Here is a 20948-nt window from a genome sequence, read left to right as displayed (position 1 = left end):
TTTTTTTTTTTTGAGACAGGGTCTTGCTGTGTTGCCCAGGCTGGAGTGCAGTGGTGTGATCCTAACTCATTGCATCCTTGAACTTCTTAGGTCAAGTGATCCTCCTGCTGTAGCCTCCTCAGTAGCTGGGATTACAGTTGGATGCCACCACACCTAGCTAATTAAAAAGTTTTTCTTTGTGGAAACAAGGTCTTGCTATGTTGCCCAGGCTGGTCTGGAACTCCTGGTCTCAAGCGATCCTCCTGCTTTGATCTTCCTATATTTTCTTACACCTAAAATCCAAAAACATTTTCTCTGAGATGACTGCCAGCAGTGGAGGATAAGAGAGATGAATTTTCTTTTGTTGTCAGAGGTCCTAGTTCGTGATTAGTTCTTATTTTTTAGTTGATACAAGCAGGTTTCACTTTAAAATAACATCTTAGCAAAGATAGCAATTTATCAATGGTATAAATTTAGGGGCATCATTGTATCACAAATTATAGGTGTTTGCTTTTAAAAAAAACCTTGTGAGATCACCTAAAATGATTTCATTATTTGAAACTTGATTTACATGCATGCAGATATAACTAACATATAGCTTAAGAGTTACTTCTTGTCTGCTACTCATTTTGTAAAAAGATAAGGTGTGTACTTACAAGCCAAAAGAAAAGAAATGGCTGGGCGTGGTGGCTCATACCTGTAGTTCCAGCACTTCGGGAAGCTGAGGAGGGTGGGTCACGTGAGCCCAGGCATTTGAGACCAGCCTGGACAATGTAGTGAATCCCTGTAGTTAGGCATGGTGGCATATACCTGTACTCCAAGCTAGTTCGGGGTATGAGTGGGAAGATTCCTTGAGGACAGGGGTTCAAGGCTGTGGTGAGCTATGATGGCGCCACTGCGTTCGAGCCTGAGGGACTTTTTTTTTTTTTTTTTAAAAAGGTGGTCAGACTACTTATGATTGTAAGAACGTCAATGTTTAAATATTAACTTCATTGTTTTATACCTAATCCTATGATACCTAAAATGCAAGTTTTATGTTAACTAGTTAATAAGTTATAAAGGAGGTTACTTTTCCTGGGCTCCTCAGCCAAGAATAGTTCAAACCGTGGTGTTATTTTCATAAGCAGGCTTAAAGATCCTACCTCTAGCATGTGATTGGCTTACTAGGAAGTGAGTGAAGTCAAGTCCTGAGTGTTTTGCACTGATGTGCAATGGTTGAGGGAGTTGCCTGTGGGTGACTGGCAGAGGCCCATGGATATCTCTGTGTTACTCATGGAAAACATGTAAGGAACTCAGCTGTCTGAAGGTACCAGGAGGAATCAAGATCATAATTGTCTTTTCATACCAGATGGCAGTCACGTCTTTGCAACTGGATGGGACGTGAGGAAGGAGTTGAGGTGGTGGATGGATGTGCGATTGGGTAAGAGTTGGTGTAGGATTATTTCTGTGTGCGTTCTGGTTATTTGCACATGGTCGTGTGACCTTTGTTTGAGACAGTCTTGCTCTGTCACCCAGGCTGGAGTGCAGTGGCGAGATCTTAGCTCACTGCAACCTCCGCCTTCTGGCATCAAGTGATTCTCCTGCCTCAGCCTCCTGAGTAGCTGGGATTACAGGTGATGGCCACCACGCCTGACTAATTTTTGTATTTTTAGTAGAGATGGGGTTTCACCATGTTGGTCAGGCTGGTCTCGAACTCCTGACCTCATGATCTGCCTGCTTCAGCCTCCCAAAGTGCTGGGATTACAGGTGTGAGCCACTGTGTCCAGCCTGGTTGTGTGACTTTTTATGTTAGAGGGTTTATTGCTTTGAGGGGCTCTTAGAGTGTTGTATTTAGCATTTTCCCTTTCCCCGTCTCACAGTAAAAGCCTCCATATGAAGATTCTCATTTAACAGGTATCTCTTCCAAGTGACTCCATCTCCTACATGGAGAAAGACACTTTCTATATTTGTCTTGGAGTTTCCATCAGAGTTTTAGGAAAACCCTACATGGAGTCTAAAGCTAATGGAAAACCTCTTCTGGAGAGAAGTTTTTGGTTGTAAGAAGTGATCTAGGACACTACATTGAGACATATTGGTTATATGGAAAAAATGTGGTCTGATTTATTGATGAAGATGAGAGACCTATTACTTGAGTATTCAGTGAGGTTAAAAAAACACCACTCAGCTGGGCACAGTGGCTCACACCTGTCATCTTAGCACTTTGGAAGTCTGAGGTAGGAGGATCGTTGAGCCCAGGAGTTCCAGACCAGCCAGGGGAGCAGAATGAGGCCTAATCTGTATAAAAATATAAAAATTAGCTGGGTATGGTAGTGCACTGGTAGTCCCAGCTACTTAGGAGGCTGAGGTGGGAGGATCACTTGAGCCAAGAGGTTGAGGCTGCAGTGAGCCGTGATCACTTCACTACATTCCAGCCTGAGTGACAGAGAGAGACTGTCTCCAAAAACCAAACCAAACCGAACCAAAAACACCATTCAGTGTGCTCAAGAAGAAATGTTGCAAGAAGAAAGAGAATAAAAAAAAATTTGAAACACAACTTTGTGCATTTATCAGCAGCTAAAGTGTTGACTGGTATAATTAAGTATGTAAATGAAATTGGTGGGATTTAAATATTTTGTAGGTGTGTGTGTATGTGAATGTGTGTGTCCATGTCTGTGTGTTTGTGCATGTTGAGTACAGTGAGTACAATTTGGGCCTATAGGAGAAAAAAACCACTGGAGTTTCTCCCTGGGAAACTTTGTGAATGTGATTGAAGAATTGATTTATTTTTCACTTCTCAGTGAAACACAATTTTTCTTTAAGCCTGATCGAGTTTCTGTTTGCTCTTCTTATAGAGTATTAAGGTTTAATTCCTGATCTTAGCTGTTGGATAAATGTGCCATTAACCCTGCTTTTATAGAATCAGGCCCACCAGCTGTCCCTAATAGCTTTTCTCCCCAGTAGCCCCTTTGATATCCTGAACCAACAGTGTGCTGTGTGTGTCCAGGACTTGTATTTTGAAATGCCGTGACACCTAGTCCTTTATTGGAAGAGAGGGCATTCTCGCCAAGGTGGGGTGTTTGAAGGTCCAGGGAAGCAGATGTGTTCTGAGAAGCCTCATAGATATTAGTATGTACATTTATAGAACACTTAGAGAGAACCCAGCTGTGTGAGGATGCCACTGTGGGCTGAATTATTAAAGGCAACAGTCAGATCCAATAAAGTGCAGGAACCCAAGACAGAAAAGCACAGTTATGAAAGAATTATTGACCTACCTACAGAAAAAAGGAAGGGAATCTGCAAATGCTAGTTTCCTGGGTCATGTCAGAGGTAAATAGTTCGACTCCCTCTTCTTCGCTGAACTAAGGCTGCCCCTTGGTAGACTTGTGCCAAGCATGAGGATGGCCCAGGTCTCCATGTCACCTTCCCCTGAGAGCCTCTGCCTCTTTGGCTAAGTCTTCTGAAGCACTGGGCACCTCAGGCTGCCTGCTGCCTGCCCACACTTCTAGTGAAGGGTAGATTCATGCACCACTTTTTCCTACTTTAAACTCAATATTTCCCTGTCTAATGACATACGTACTTTTTGAAGCTCTGCTAACTGCACTACGTGAACAATCAATAAGTTAGTTCTTATGTGAGTTGCACAATGACTTATATTCTTCCCACAGGTATAATATCTTAACTGTCAAAATGCACACTTCTGGTCGGGTACGGTGGCTCATGCCTATAGTCCTAGCACTTTGGGAGGCCGAGGCAGGTGGATCACTTGAGGTCAGGAGTTCAAGACCAGCCTGGCCAATATGGTGAAACCCTGTCTCTACTAAAAATAGAAAAATTAGGCGGGTCTGGTGGTGAACGCCTGTAGTCCCAGCTACTCGGGATGGTGAGGCAGGAGAATTGCTTGAACCCGGGAGGCAGAGGTTGCAGTGAACTGAGATCTCACCACTGCACTCTAGCCTGGTGACAGAGCGAGACTCTTCAAAACAAAACAAAACAAAAAACGCACTTCTTTAAAAGATGGAAGAGTAATTCTTCTGACAACACAGAGCTGGAAGAGATGTTGGAGATAGCTCAAGTTCCATCCACTCATTTTACACCTGAGGCAAGCGAGTCCTGCTGAGGTGAAAGCACCCTCCCGAGTTGTGCAACCACTTACTGTCTGGGCAGAAACCAGACCCTGCTCTCGGCTCAGAGACAAGTGCAGGGAGAATTGGTTACAATAGAATATAGGGCTCAGATTTCAGTTGTTGTTAGGAGGCATAGGGGTGCCTCCCAAGTCACGGAGCCCTTTCTTCTTCCCGTTTTATTTTTTTGAGACGGGGCCTTGCTCTGTCACCCTGGCTGAAGCACAGTGGCACTATCATAGCTCACTTCAGCCTCAACCTCCTGTACTCAAGTGATCCTCCTCCCTCAGCCTCCCAAAGTGCTGTGGACTTGGTGTGGCGGCTCACACCTGTAGTCCTGCTTTGAGCTGCCATGCTTGGTCCACAGAGCCTTTTTTTTTTTTTTTTTTTTTTTTTTTAGATTTTGTCTCAGTCTGTCACCAAGTCTGGAGTGCAGTGGCCATGGCCTTGGCTCACTGCAACCTGCCTTCTGGGTTCAAGCAATTCTCCTGTCTCAGCCTCCCGAGTAGCTGGGATTACAGGTACCTGCCACCATACCTGGCTAATTTTTGTATTTTTAGTAGAGACAAGGTTTTGCCATGTTGGCCAGGCTGGTCTTGAACTCCTGAACTCAAGTGATCTACCTGCCTCAGCCTCCCCAAAGTGCTGGGATTATAGGCGTGAGCCACCGCGCTTGACCCCACACAGCCTTTTCGACATGTAGGATATTATGCTTAACGGTGGAAATAAAAAAAGGGAAGATATTGGTCTTTTCTTTAAGGGGAGACACCATAAATATGCTTAAGAGATCCATCAGTTCTAGAGGAAAAACCTATGCACAAACTGATTTATGGAGCAAAAAACTACACCTTGAGATGCTGGGTCTCATACAACCCACATATTTCCTTTAATTACTGTTACCATTGCATTTTACAATTGTTTTGTGTCAAATGTTATAAACTCAAGGGTCACTGAAGGTCATCGAAGTGTAGGGGTTACCTCATCTTTTTATGCTGAAGTTGAGAGTAAATTTTTTTAAATTAAAATTAAACTTTTTTGTTTTAAGAGGCAGAGTCTTGCTCTGTTGCCCAGGCTGGAGTGCAGTGGTGCCATCATAGCTCACTGCTGCCTCAAACTCTTGGACTCAAGTGATCCTCCCACCTCAGCCTCTCAAGTAGCTAGGACTACAGGTGCTTGCCACCATGCCTGGCTAATGTTTTTCTTTTTTGTATAGAGAACATCTTGTTGTGATGCCCAGGCTGGTCTTGAACTCCTGGCTTCAAGCAATCTTTTCTCCTCAGCCTCCCAAAGTGCTGGTATTACAGGCCTGAGCCACGATGCCCTGCCGAGAATAAATTCATTGGAATTACTCTAAACTCTAAAACTTAGAAGGAAATGAAAGGAAATGGAAGAATCACGTTTGTCTTGAAACTGCAGGAGAAATAGAACGGTTTAAAAATCAGGCTTTGGGTTTGACTTTAGAATGGAAATACTTGGGAAGCGAAAGGAAAACTAAGGAAAGGTTGTTAATTGAGCTGGAGGAAGGAAAGAATTTTCTTAGTAGACAAGTTGAGAGCTTATAAGGCAGGTCAGACAGATATGAAATATATCATCTCTGTGTTTCTTTACAGATGGGGATTGGGAAGGGGGATCTTATCATGGCTAATAGATTGTTGTTTGAAGGCCATCCCATTTATCAATGTCACTGTTCCCTGTCTGAATTCTGAACCAGTTAGGTATGAAGGTGGCATGAACACAAGGCTCAAAGGGAAAGGGAAACTGGACATTAAAAGACTTTAAAATAGGCCTAGCGTGGTGGCTCATACCTCTAATCCCAGCACTTTGGTACGCCGAGGTGTGAGGATTACCTGAGGGTAGGAGTTCAAGGCCAGCCTGGCCAACATGGCAAAACGCCATCTCTACTAAAAAGTGCAAAAATTAGCTGGGCGTGGTGGTGGGTAACTAATCCCAGCTACTGGAGAGGCTGAGGCAGGGAGAATTGATTGAACCTGGGAGGCGGAGGTTGCAGTGAGCCAAGATTGCGCCACTGCACTCCATCCTAGATGATACAGCAAGGATCTGTCTCAAAAAAAAACAAAAAACAAAAAACAAAAAAAGCTTTAAAATAGATAAGGTGGGCATTGCTGGGACAGGGAAGTTTCAGAGAGGACCTGGAGACTTGGAGGCACCACCTTAAAAAAAAAGTATGTATTTTGTTAGAAGGCAGAGGTGTTTCAAATGTCCTTCTGGGAGAGGATGCAGTATGTACAGGTGAATTATTCTTCCTCGCAAAAGATGTGCATCCCATCACAATTAGCTTTAAACTTTTTTTTTTTTTTTTTTTTTTTTGTAGAGTTAGGATCTCTCCATCTTGTCTAGACTGGTCTTGAACTCCTGGGCTCAAGTCATCTTCCTGCCTCAGCCTCCCAAAGTGCTGGCATTACAGGTGTGAGCCACTGTGCCTGGCCCCTGTTAGCTTTTTATGGTATATTTCTCCTAATGTGATTCTGGATTGTGTTAAATAGATTTTGGGAAGATAATTTGTTTGGAGTAACTACGGTGCGGTTTGGTTACTTGTTTGTGTTCTCTACAGTTTGTGCCTGGGGTGGTAGGGCTTGCTGTCTTATTTTTCTATTTACTTTGATTCTTTGGATAGTTTAAGGGAGAGACTTGAGTTTGGTTAATTCAACTTGGGAAGTGATGAAGGCACTTGTTTTGTGACATTTCAGGCTGTGTCTCCTGAAACAGAGGCCTGACCCTCCGAGGCATCAGTGTGAGACCCCCTGTCTAAGGCTAAGCAGAATAAGAATTTTGGAGAGGGGGAAAGTTTGGGGATTAATTTTTTTTTCAGCTATAATATGTAAGAAGACTTATTTCTGGAGCCTGATTTCTCTCTATCCACTTACGACTTGGAGGGCTTCATACTGTTTCAATTTGGTATATTTTGTTATATAGTTGCTGAAGGATTTGGGGGTTTAAAAATGTTCTTTGTGTTCCTTGCAAACTTTTTGGTGAGGTAGATTAGACCATGCAGCAGGGCATGATTTGAGATGGGAAAGAGCTAGGGTGAGTTTTGGCTCAGTGTGCAGTTTGGCCTTGAAGTTAATTTAGTAAACATTCAATTTAGGTCACTTCAGAGCCTTTAGGTATACAAATCTCAACAACATGAGCCCAAGGAATCAGGATTAGGTATGGATGGAGAAGTTGGTTGAAAGAGGAAGCAAGAGTTCCCTGACATGCTGTGGGCTTCCTCCCCTAAGAGAGGCAGCCATGTTGAATTTGGTTGTTATGGTGCTGAGGTAAAAGAGGAAAGGCTGTGTGTGTGTGTATGTGTGAGAGAACTGGGAGGTGCTACTGGTGGCAGTGGTGAAGGGAAGCCTTCTCCATTGTAATTTTTGCTGTTATGAGGGGAATTTCTCCTCCACCATTCCTGCTTTCGTGGAGGGGCTCATCTTGTTGGGATCAAGTGTTTCTGTCAGGAGAGGTTAAGTTACCCAGAGGTCACTGCTCAAGCGTGGCATAGTTTCCTGTCCCCGGCTCCTACAGAGCTTTTTACTAAGCTTTGTCCTTTGAGTTTGGTGTCAAAGGTTTCCCTGTTCTGGGCTCTCTTGTGTTTTAACTTCTCAGTGTTATGTCTGTGGGTAGTTAAGTCAGGTCAGACCTCTCCTGGGGCCTTCAGGGCTCATGGAGAGGTTGTTATTCAAGCTGACAATTTGGGATTTGTGAGAGGAGACTCTTTATGGAAAAATCCTGAATGGCCAGGGCATGCGGGATTGGCCTTTTACATTTCTTTGCCTTATCATACATTTGACAGTCTTTTTTTCCCTGGAGAGACAGTCTTCATAGACTGTCATTTTTCGTTCTTAGAATAAAACTTGAACAATTTCATTCTGAAAAATAAATTTACTCAAGTTATAAGAGAAAATAACAGAAGAAAAAGATATACTCCAAATTTCTGAGGTCTTTTGCTCGTTGAGGAATTACTACTCTGTAATATCCCTGTTAGAAAATAAACAAAGCTCAAGTTTAAGTGAGCCTAGTAAGAAGAGCTATAATGTCATCTCATCCTCCTTATCTACTTGAATCTAAAAGGGGGTTGGGTAACTTCACTGTTGGGTAAGAAGAAACCATTCTCATCCTTGGGGCTTGGGTGGTGGACAGACGTTTCTGTTGGTCTTTCTTAAGTTGGGGGCAAGGAGGTCTCCATCATTCAGACAGATCTATGAAAAGAGCCCCGCTGAGCAGAAGTTTGAGAAAGCAGCTTTTGTGACACCTGATTATTGCTTAATAATAATTTGCTTAGATAGTTATCATTTGAATACTAGATTTTGACTGATGCCTTTCAGAATTCTGTTTTTTTTTAATTGCCATATATTTATGTTAAAATGTACCAAAGGAAAGGGTGTATCTTCTGATATTTGGCCAAGAAATCCCTCACATACCTTTATTATATAATTTTTCTTTATGAAATTTTAAAATTGGTCTGTAGTCAAGTTTATTGATCTTCTCCTTATGGCTTCTGTATTTGTATTATCTTAAGAAAGGTCTTTTTCACTCTGAGGCACCTATGTGTGAGCCTGTGTGTGCATATGTACAGCACATACACACATGCATCTATGTCATACAAACATTTATCACCTACATTTTCACTTTTTTGGTTGATCTCATACATATTGTGAGAAATAGTTTGTTCCCCCCCTTAAATTATGCCTAGCTGCATTGTCTAATATGGTTCACCAAAAAAGTCAAGAAGGAACACAGATTTGCACAAAGTCAATTGGATAGGAACCTAGAGAACAGAGTGAGGGATGCATATGGGAGAGGAATAGGGGCAGAAAGAGCATTTAGGGCTTTACTAATAGTGGCAAAAGAGAGGTGTGGGGAAACTGGGGACAGTCACGTGGTTCCTGGGCTGGACTCATGCTGGTCAGATGGGAGCGCCCAGGGACAGTGAGATATCTAGGTCATGGGCTGACTAGATGGTACCATTTGCTGAGAGAGCAAGCCCCAGCGAAGGAATGAGTTTTTGGGAAAAGATAATGAGTTTGGCGAATTTGAGTTCTGTGTGCTTACAAGGAATTGAGTGAGGGAATGACTGTTTGGGCAGCACTGGCAGTGGTAGGTGGAGGTTGGCGGTGGGAAAAGTTTGGCAGTAGGTGGAAGTTTTGACAGACAGGCATCTGCTGACACCCTCGGTGCGTGGAGATAGCAGAAGTAAAGGAGGTGTATTATTAGTCGGTTCTGATGCTGCTAATAAAGACATACCTGAGACTGGGTAATTTGTAAAGTAAAAAGGTTTAATGGACTCATAACTCCACATGGCAGGGGAGGCCTCACAATCACGGCGGAAGGGGAAAGGCACATCTTATATGGCAGCAGACAAGAAAGAATGAGAACAAAGTGAAAGGGGTTTCACCTTATAAAAATCAGATCTCGTGAGAGTTATTCACTATCACGAGAACAGTATGGGGGAAACCACCCTCACGATTCAATTATCTCCCACTGGGCTCCTCCCACAACACGTGGGAATTATGGGAGCTACAACTGGAGATGAGATCTGGGTGGGTCACAGCCAAACCATATCAGGGGGGTTTAGGGCAGAAAGGGGAACCTAAAACTTGGCACTGACTCTCTCCACCGACATCTCTACCCATTAAACCCCACTCTGCATTTGCTTTCTCTCTTCCTCTCAACAAAGTCAAAGGTAAGTGCACTTTGGGATTAAAGGAACTGTTTTCCAGAAATGGTTTCTTGTCTTGGAGCTGGAAGTTGAAATTAGCAGAGACAAGGAGAAATGACTGTGGGAAAATCATGCGTAACCTATCATGTCCTAAGCTCGTACCATGCCCTGTGTGTGTCTGCAGTTTCTATGTTCACCACTGGAGGGCAGGCTCAATTCACAAATGCGCAAACCAACTCACCAGACGATTCCTTCTCTGACATTGTTATCAAAAGGAAGCGATGTAACAAGGAAACAGAATGAAAAAATATATTCTATAAAGACATGTAAATATATAATAGAATATAAAAAGGAGGAAATAGAAGCAAAGATTAGCTTCTGTGCATACATGAGAGGATGGAAACGTAAAAAGAATTACCCTTTGTTTTGAAGAGTCAGTTTGGGCATTTACTGTGTGATGTGTGTCTTACCCAAGCTTAGTGCCTTTTTATGCCCTCCTCCTCCAGGACACTTGATTTGAGATAGCAGTCAATAAAGCTTCATTTAGACAACCAGGTGCCAGATAACTACAGTGATCAAATTTTGTTCCTTAATTAGGCAAGTTGCTTTTTCCCCTGAGGGCCCTGTATCTAATGTGCCCCCTAGTCTGGAGTGAGGTGGAAGAGGGGGCAGGTTCTCGATGCAGGAGTCTCAGATTCCTTCTTATAAAATGAGCTAATTCGTAATTTCTGAGGTTGCTCTGGCGTGTGAGGATGAAAGGTTGTGTGCATTGAATGCCTGACTCTCAGTAAGGGCAAGTCATGCTGAAGGCAATGATGACAATGTCTCTAAAGCAGAACAAGAAGAAAAGATTCCAGCATTCTGGAAGGCTGATCTTTTCCACGGTAGCTAGGAACACCCAACATTCCTCTGTTTAGAAGAATTTCTAGAATTTGTACCAGTGTAGAAAAAAGCACAGGCCTAAGTTGTGTCCAAGCGCAGAATAACTGGGTTTTGTTTTGGTGAATGTTTCAGGACTATTTCAATGATATTGGGGGAGTTGAAGCCCTAACACAGAAGACTAGATAATATATTTTTTTTCTCATTATTCCCAATTGTCCTGAAAACAAATAATGAAAAAGCAAAACTTCTGTCATGAATGTTTATTAAATATTTTTATTTAGAAAATTATTAGCCAATTGCAGAGAGCCAGAGAAACCTGAGTTGACAATCGATGGCAAAACTTCTGGAGTCTTTCCTGTCGATTTCTACCTACCTTTGCCTAAAATTCTCTAACTAACTAGGGAAGAGGCTGTTTATTCCACAGTTTGGAATGAGGCTTAAAATTGAATATCCCGGGAGGCCGAGACGGGCGGATCACGAGGTCAGGAAATCGAGACCATCCTGGCTAACATGGTGAAACCCCGTCTCTACTAAAAGAAATACAAAAACCCAGCCGGGCGAGGTGGCGGGCGCCTGTAGTCCCAGCTGCTCGGGAGGCTGAGGCAGGAGAATGGCGTGAACCCGGGAGGCGGAGCTTGCAGTGAGCTGGGATCCGGCCACTGCACTACAGCCTGGGCGGCAGAGCAAGACTCCGTCTCAAAAAAAAAAAAAATTGAATATCCCTAGAAAGGTATTGTTTTAAGTGTATACCAAGGTGTAAAAGATGGATTTTTAAAAATTGTAAATTTTAATATTTTAGAGGTGGGGGTCTCACTCTGTTGCCCAGGCTAGAGTGCAGTGGTGTGATCATAGCTCACTGCGGCCTTGGACTCCTGGGCTCAAGTGATCTTGCCTCAGCTTTCCCAGTAGCTGGGATTAGATGAATTGTTTTGCATATAGGTGCTTCAAGGAAATGAGTCTGGGATGGGGAAAGATAAAAGGCTAAAGGTGAGGAAGGATGTGGAGAAAGGAGGGAGACATAGGACGAACTCTGTCTTCGTAATTAGCAAGTCCAGGTCTGCTTAGTAGCCTCCAGATTTGGGTTTTTATTTTTTTCCTCGCTTGAAAAAGGAAGACTCTAAATATGGAAATAATTCAGACTTTGACTTTTGGGAGATCAGAATTTGAGGTCTGATTTTGGCACTTACATCTTTGGGGAAGGTGCTTTCTATCTTCTTAACTGTAATGTAGCCCTGCTGTCTGTGCATGGAGTTGTCTGGAGGCATGAATGAAATGATGCCATCAAGCCTTTAGACTTGTGAGGCACACAGCTGGTGCTTGGGATTATTTGGTGGGGATTTGGCATCAGATTTAAGAATGCAACCTCTGGGGTCAGACAAATGCAGCCTCAATCCAGCAAAGTCACTCACTAGCTGGTGTTTTTGGACAACTTACTTTACGAGTTTTCTCATCTACAAGCTGCTACCGATCATAATTTACCTCCTGTTGTTGCTGGGAGGCTAAGACAGCTTGCATCAAGCTCTATGCCCAGTGCAGACTACTTAGTAGGAGCTCCATAACCAGTAGCTGATACTGTCTCCCGTTATGCCGGGGACACTGCTTGGCTTTGGGGAGGAAGCGATGGATGGCTGGCTGCAGGAGCTCTCCTGAGCTCAATCCTCTGCTCTTTCTTTGATGCTATCGCCCCTCACTTAGATTTGAGTAAGCATTTATATATTTCTGCAAAAATATCGAATGTAACCTTTCTCAATTTTTCCAAACCCGTGACTCCTTTTGATGAACATATTTTTAAAACAATCCCTCACATTCTTTTCTAGAGTTTGATTCCCTGCCCCCCTGCCCATTCCCCACTCCCTGGGCATTGCCTTGAGGGGAACGTTTCCCATCCAAAGGCTAGTCGTTGCTGAAGGCATGACTTCCCAGCCCTGTACAAGGCACTTTGGGACTTCTGGTGGCTCTTACGGGTGAAAAGAAAATGATACTCTCAGCAAACTGAGCAACTGAGTGGGTTCTGGGGAAGCTGGAGCAACTTTCTCCATTCTGTTATTCAAATATTATTTTCTGTATTTTTCACGATGAGACAAATGGTGGGGAACACTGGTCTAAATAATGAAGCCCAAGCTCTTTGGTCTGGAGGCAAAATCCCCCATAACTCAGCTCTGGTTAAATTGCGTAGCCTCCCCTCCCCTCCCCTCCCTCCCCCTCCCTTCCCCTCTCCTCCCGCCCCCTCCCCTCTCCTTCCCTTCATTTCCCTTCCCTGGCAGTCTCACGGTGTTGCCCAGGCTGGAGTGCAGTGGTGCAATCTCTGTTCACTGTAATCTCTGCTTCCTGGGTTCAAGCAATTCTCCTGCCTCATGCTCCTAAGTAGTTGGGACTACAGGCATGCGCCACCATGCCCGTCCAATTTTTGTATTTTTAGTAGAGTCGTGTTTTCTCCATGTTGCCCATCTTTTTGCTGCTGTTTGAGAAAGGTGTAGGGAAGACCCTTCTCAAACTTTGTCTTCCTTTGCTCTCACGCCACCACCACAACAATCATCAAAATACAAGAAGACTTCTGTGACCCAAATATAGGGGAGTTTTCCCCCCACACCTCACACAGTGGACACAGCTAGGCGTCCTCCAATTCAGCACAGGTTGGAGCTCACTGGTTGGAAACTCAGTCCCCAAGACTGCCCCCCACCACCTCCCAGGTACCAGTTACAAGTCCAGGCCTCCGGAACTTCTGACCAACCAGCTTAAAGTTGGGGTTCCCATGACCCTTCTTTGGGTTCAATTAATCTGCTGATGTGGCTCACAGAACTCAGGGAAACACTTACGTAGGTTTACCGGTTTATTAATAGGACAAAGGATATAGATGAAGAGATGCCTGGGGTGAGGTATGGGGAAAGGAACGTTGGAGCTTCCATGCCCTCCCTGGGCACTACCCTCCAGGAATCTACATGTGTTCAGCTGTCTAGAAGCTCTCCAAACCCAGCCCTCATGGAGTTTTATGGAAGCTTCATGGTGTCAGCATTCTTTCCCTTAGAGTATGAGGAAGGACCCTCTTTGGGAAGGGTCTTAAGACCCACAATCAGAAAGCTGGGGGAAGATTAGAGTCCTGCCTTGGGGCAGGTGAAAAGAAGGCAGAAGAAGGCCCAAGAGATTCCTGAGGTCTGCTCCTGAGACCTAATACACTCAACATAATAACAAAAGACTGTAGCAAGGGATATGGGAGTTATGAACCAGGAACTGTGGACAAAAACCTATCTCTACCTCTCTATCTTATAACAGCATGGCTCCCCATAGAATGCTTATTTTTCATCTACACTGAACGCTGCTGTTTTATAAGCAATAGAACCATATTTCTTTTTACCTTCTAGTATCTGAATTTGCTGTTCTGTCCATCCACAATCCTTCCCTTGACTTGTTTTCTGATTGTATTACGGTTCTCCAGAGAAACAGAACCAATAGGGTGTGTGTCTTAGCACATTTGTGCTGCATAACAAAATACCTAAGACTGGGTAATTCATAAAAAACAGACATTTATTTCTCACAGTTCTGGAGGCTGGGAAGACCAAGATCAAGGCACCAACAGATTTGATGTCTTGTGAGGGCTGCTCTCTGCTCTCAAAATGATGCCTTGTTGCTGCCTCCTCCGGAAGGGATGAATGCCATGTCATCACATGGTGGAAAGGACAGGAGAGCACAAGGACCAAACAGCTCCCTTGCATCTCTTCTATAAGATCATTAATCTCATTCCTGAGGGCTCTGTCCCATCTCTTAATACTATCATATTGGTGATTAAGTTTCAACTTCTGCATTTTGGGAGGAAGCAATCAGGCTATAGCAACATGTGTATATAGAAAGTTGTATTTTAAGGAATTGGCTCATGTGATTATGAAGGTTTACAAGTCCAAAATCTACAGCACAGGCTGGAGATCCAAGGAAGAGTTGATTTTGCCATCTGAAGGCCATCTGCTGCAGAATTCCCTCTTGTCTGAGGGAGTTAGTCTTGTTCTATTCAGGCCTTCAACTGATTGGATAATGCCCATCCACATTAGGGAGGGTAATCTCCTTTACTCAATGTCCACTGATTTACACATTAATTGCTTAAAAAAAAAAAAAAAAAAAAAAAAAACACGGCCACAGAAACATCCAGAATAATGTTTGGCCATTTATCTGGACACTGCAGCCCAGCCAACCTGACACATAAATTAACCATCATACTGGTGAAATCTTGTATTCATTCTACAAGTTCCCCATAAAAAATTCATTCCCTTGGAGGCCTTTCCCAGTCATGGCCCTTGTGGTTGGCAGGATTCCAAGGTGATCCCCAGTGACCCATGATCTTGTATAATCTCCTCCTCTTGAGTGCAGGGAAATCTACGAATATGATGCAATATCACTCCTTTGATTATGTTACGTTGTGTGGAAAAGGTAGAAGAATTTTGGAGATGTAATTGAGGTTCCTAATCAGTTGACTTTGAGTTAATCAAAAAGGAGATTGTTCTGAGTGAGCCTGGACTAATTAGGTAGCCTAATTAGAAAAACACACAAATCATATCTATACTGATCAATAAATTGTTACAAAGTGAAATTCCACTCATGTAACTACCACTCATATAAAGAAATGGAATATTATGAGCATCCTGGAAACTCATACCATTCCCCCATTCCCCTAACAAGTTGCTAATACTCTTTAAAGGTAACCATCACCTGACTTAAAACACCATAGTTTAATTTGGCCTTTCATGGGTGCTTTATTTGAACGGTATAATATAGTATGCACTCCTTGATGCTTCGTTTCTTTTACTCAAGATTGTGTTTTCAAGATTCATCCATGTTGTTAGGTATAGAAATAATTCATTAATTTGCATGGCTATTTAGTGTTCCATTTATGAATATACCACAATTTATTTTTCTTTTTTATTGTTGATAGACATTTGTGTTGCTTCCAGTTTAGCCTACCACAAGTGGGATTGTTGTGTAAAGCATGCTACATGTGTTTTGGTGCCCATATAATAAATTACTGTTGAATAGAATATAGGAGTGGACATACTGAGCATTTAGGTTGTGCATATGTTCAGCTTTTGTAAATTCTACCTGGGAAGGAAAGAGTTGGCAGCAATTCTGCAATCAATTTTCTCCCTGTATTGAGGATGCCTGGGAAAAAAGGAAAAGTGACTCAGGTAAATCATCTAGTAAATGCACTAATGAAAGACCTCCTGGCAAATACCTTAATGGTAATTACTAGTGGCAGAGTCCTTATCTAGGGAATGCTTTTTAGCAGGATATACTAGAACAGTTTATGTTGCTTTTTGTGAATGTACCTGGAATGCATGTCTTTACAGAACATAGATTCCAGGAAAATGTCAACCAAGCAATGTAATTATTAGAATATAAAGTATAGATGTTTCATAACCAAAAGAGCTTCCATTTGTAAACACGATGCCACGTACACATTACTTATAGGCCCCCTACCATGACAAGTAAGCAACTGGAGAGTGGCGTTGGTAATCAACCATCTTGCCTTGCTTTTCCTGTGTCTCACAATTACCTGTATCCTTGTGATTATTTGTTGATGGTGGGGTAAGATCTCTGAATCTTTGAAGTGTGATTTTCAATTCTTTGTGTTATCTCATTACCAAACAATCTTCCACAGTGATAGTTCCTATTTATCCTTCCAACAGCAGCGTATGAGGGCTCCACTTGCTTCCATTCTTGCTAATGCTTGTCCATGTCAACATTTTTTAGACATTGTAGAATGTGTGTAAGCTCTTTGACTTTTTCTTCTTTCAAATTGCCTTGATTATTCTTGGCCCTTTTATTTCCATATAATCAAATCATCTTGTCAATTTCCACAGCAAATCTGGCCCAATTTTGATTGAGAGAGCATTAAATCTATACACAAATGTGACAGAAAGGCCATATTTTCAATTAAGTATTGTGAGTTGAATGATGTTCCCCCAAATGATAAGTGGAAGTTTTAACCCCCATACCTGTGAATATTACCTTAGTTGAAATAGGTTCTTTGCAGATATAATTAAGTCAAAATGAGGTTACATCAAATGTGGGTGGACCCAAAGTTCAATTGCTGGAGTCCTTGTAAGGATAAGATAATTGATTTTTTGGTCTCTTTTATTTTCTGATATTTATTTAAGGCTAAAAATTTATTTCTAAGTATGGTTTTAGCTGTTTGTCACAATTTTTATTATGTTTGCATCTTTGTGAACATGATTAATTTAGCTAAAAGTATTTTGTAACTTTGTTATTTCTTCTTTGACTCATGGGTAATTTCGAAATGTGTTATTCAATTTGAAAAAACTGAGTAATTTCCAGTTGCATTTCTGTTATTGAGTCCTAGTTTAATTTCATTATGATCAGAGAACATATTGATTTTAATCCTTCGAAATTTTTGAGACTTGCTCTATGACCCAGCTTATGTTTAATTTTGGGAAGTCCTCCATGATTTTTCTGTAGTTGCTAAGGTCAGTGTTCTATATTAGTAGATACATGTAATTGTGTTCACATTTTTCTATCTTGGATTATTTTTTGTTTGCTTGTCCTATCAGTGATTCAGCAAGGTATGTTAATCTCATCATGATTGTGTATTTGTCTACTTCCTTTTAGTTCTGTCAAGGTTTTATGCATCTATTTTTAGGTTATATCAATAGGTGTGTACACATTTAAAATTGTTACAACTTCCTGCTAAAATGGTCTTTTTGTTATTATATGCCTGTAATTATGCTTCACTTGTAATTATGCTTGTTGCTAGAATGTCACCTTCGTATGGTATTTCTATAGGTATACGAACTCTCCTTTGGTTAGTATTTGCATAGTGCATCTAATTACAGCATTTGCTTTAAGCCTTTCTATGTCTTTATACTTAAGATGTGTCTCTTATAAGGAGTATAGAGATAAGTTTTATTTTGTTTTTTAAATCTATATGTTTATATGTCTAATGCTTGTCTCCCAGTTGGAGTATTTAGTCAGCATGAATTTTAAGCCTTTCTATGTCTTTATACTTAGGATGTGTCTCTTATAAGGAGTATAGAGAAAAGTTTTATTTTGTTTTTTAAATCTATGTTTATATGTCTAATGTTTGACTCGTAGTTGGATATTTAGTCAGCGTGAATTTAGTATAACTACTTAAATATTTGTGTTAAAATCTATCATCTTATTTGTTTTATATTTTTCCAATTCATTCTTTCTCCCTCTCTATTTTCCTGTTTTATGGGTCTGCTGGTAGTAAAATTTCTCAATTCTCATTTGTTTAAACATAAGTTTACTGAATTTCACTTTTAAAAGGTATTTTTATTGTGTATAAAATGTTACGTTAGAGCACCTTGAAGATATTCCATCATCTTTTGACTTCCATTCTTTCTTTTGAAAAGTTAGTCCAAGCTTTTTCCTTTGAAGGTAATTTTTTTTTTTTTGAGATGAAGTCTCACTCTGTCACCCAGGCTGGAGTGCAGTGGTGCGATCTCGCCTCACTGTAAGCTCCACCTCATGGGTTCAAGAGATTCTCCTGCCTCAGCCTCCCGAGTAGCTAGGACTACAGGTGCATGCCACCATACCTGGCTAATTTTTTTTGTATTTTTAGTAGAGACAGGGTTTCACCGTGTTAGCCAGGATGGTCTCAATCTCCTGATCCCATGATCCGCCCACCTCGGCCTCCCAAAGTGCTGGGATTACAGGCATGAGCCACTGTGCCCAGAAATTTTTTTTTTAAACTTTAGTTTCTTTAAAAATTTTCTCCTTTGATTTTCAGCAGTTTTACTTTGATGTACCTAGATATGACTTTCTTTGTATTTATCCTACTTAGGGTTTGTAGTTCCTTTTGATGTGGATTGATGTCTTTCATTATTTTTGGAAAATCCTTAGCACGATGACATAAAATATCACTTAATTCCCATTGTTCTCTCATATTCTGGAAGCCCAATTATATTTGTTACACATTTTGATGATATCCCTTAGGTTTCTTAAACTCTCTTTGTATTTTCCAGTTTTTTTCTCTCTATAATCCATTCCAAATATTTTCTTATGCATTATCTTTTTGTCATTAATTCTATCTTCAGCTGAGTCATATAAATAATTGTGGTTTTCAGTTTCAAAATTTTCATTTGATTTTTAAAATATTTTTCAGTTGTGAGAGTTTCCATCGTGCCTTATTAAATTGAATATATCAACCACAGTTATTTAAAAAATTGTGTCTAACAAGTGAAATATCTGGGTTTTCCATGGGTCTGTTTCTGTTGTCTGTTTATTTCTTAACTACAGACAATTCTTGTCTATTTGATGTCTAGCAAATTTAGGTTGAATGCTCTATGTGATGCATGAAAAATTAAAATAAAGTTGAGGCTGGGCAATGTTGTCTTTCTCAGGTCATGATGATTTACTTTTGCTTCTGGAAGACATGCAGGACTGGCTGATTACCTTAATCTAATTAGATACTGAGATGTTTCAAAGCTCAGCATCAATCTTCGTGAGGACTGGCTTTTATTGATTCAAGAGACTGAGGAATTTTTTTTCTTCTTTCAGTTTTTAGACAGGGTCTATTTCTGTTGCCCAGGCTGGAGTGCAGTGGTGCAGTCATGGCTCACTGCAGCCTCAACCACCCAGGTTCAGGTGATTCTCCTACCTCAGTCTCTCAGGTGACTGGGGCTATGGGTGTGTGCCACGATGCCCAGCTAATTTTTTTGTATTTTTTGTAGAGATAGAGATTCACCATGTTGCCTGGGCTGGTCTCAAACTCCTGGGCTCAAGTAATTCTTCCTGACTCAGCCTCCCAAAGTTGTTGTGGTTACAGGCGTGAGCCACTGCACTCAGCCAGGGATTTTCTTCGGCAGTAAAGTTCCTTTCAGGACTAAATGGCCTGTATGGGGTCGTATGCTAATTTCTGACACAATCATGTTGGCCCAAGGAATGATATTTACACAGTGGCTTAGGTCTGGTTTACCTTAACCAGTTAACTGTAAAGGGACTACCTTGATTAGGTTCAAATAATCAGGCTCTCTCTCTGTAAGTGGACTTAATCTACCTTTCCGATAATTATATGATGGATACATAAAGCTGATGAGGGGGAAATATTCAGAGAAAGAACCAGAGTTTACTACACATGGTGACTGCAAAGGACATGATTGAAATCAAGACTTGGGAAATCTGAGTTCTAGGTTTGACTTTACCTCTGATTTTAAAATAGAGTCTTCTCTTGACAAGGTGTATCCTGTCTCTACACTTGAAAGTCTCAGTATAGCAGGGGAGTAGAATTAAATTGGTGACTTTCAGATCATTTTTATGCACAGATGTGCTTCTATATTTACTGTGGACCAAGTGGGACTCCATTTTTTACTTCAGACTAATTGTTACCTGGGGTTCTATGTAGGATTTCACTTGATTAGAGAATACCTCAGCTAAAGAAATATTTTAAAACTAGTGGACCAAATGATTTTAAATATCTTCTGTTTTATCCTTTTAAAGGTAGAAATTAGTAGACCAAATGTATTGCTCTGCTTATTTTTGAGGTTTTAGGGAAAAAACCCTACTAATGTTTAATCTCTACTCTGTTTAATCTCTTTAAAAAAAAGCAACAGCTAAGATTTGGAAGCAACCTAAGTGTCCATCAACAGATGTGTGGATAAAGAAAATGTGGTACATATATACAATGCAGTACTATTCAGGCATGAAAAACAAATGAGATCCAGTCATTTGCAACAACATGGATGGAACTGGAAATCATTAAGTTAAATAAGTCAGGCACAGAAAGACAAATGTCGCATGTTCTCATTTATTTGTGGGATCTAAAAATCAAAACAATTAAACTTGTGGTTATAGAAAGTAGAAGGGTAGTTACCAGAGACTGGAAGGACAGTAGGGGATGTCGGGGAGGTGGGAATGGTTGGTGGATACAAAAAATTAGAAAGAATGAGTAAGACCTACTATCTGATAGCACATCAGGGTGACTATAGTGAATAATAGCTATATATTTAAAAATAACCTAAAGAGTGTGATGGGATTATTTGCAACTCAAAGGATAAATGCTTGAGGGGATGGATGCCCCATTCTCCATGATGTGTTTATTTCATATTGCATGCCTGTATCAATACATCTTGTACCCCATACATATATACACCTATATACCCACGAAAATACAAAGTAAACAATTTTTAAAAAGCTAATGACCACAGATGTTATTTTTTTGAGGAGAAAAACATATTATACAGTACCATTGTAAAGTTTCTAATCTTATGTTTGCTAGAAATGTGACATTGTAAATGAAATAAAAAATGAAGAAATTTCTTTACATTATAAAACTATACAGTATGAGAGCTTAGCTGATTTTTTTTGGA

Source organism: Macaca thibetana, chromosome 8 (genome assembly GCF_024542745.1).
Source record: "Macaca thibetana thibetana isolate TM-01 chromosome 8, ASM2454274v1, whole genome shotgun sequence".
NCBI classification, from domain to species: Eukaryota; Metazoa; Chordata; class Mammalia; order Primates; family Cercopithecidae; genus Macaca; species Macaca thibetana.
Note: the sequence above shows the minus strand (reverse complement) of the source record.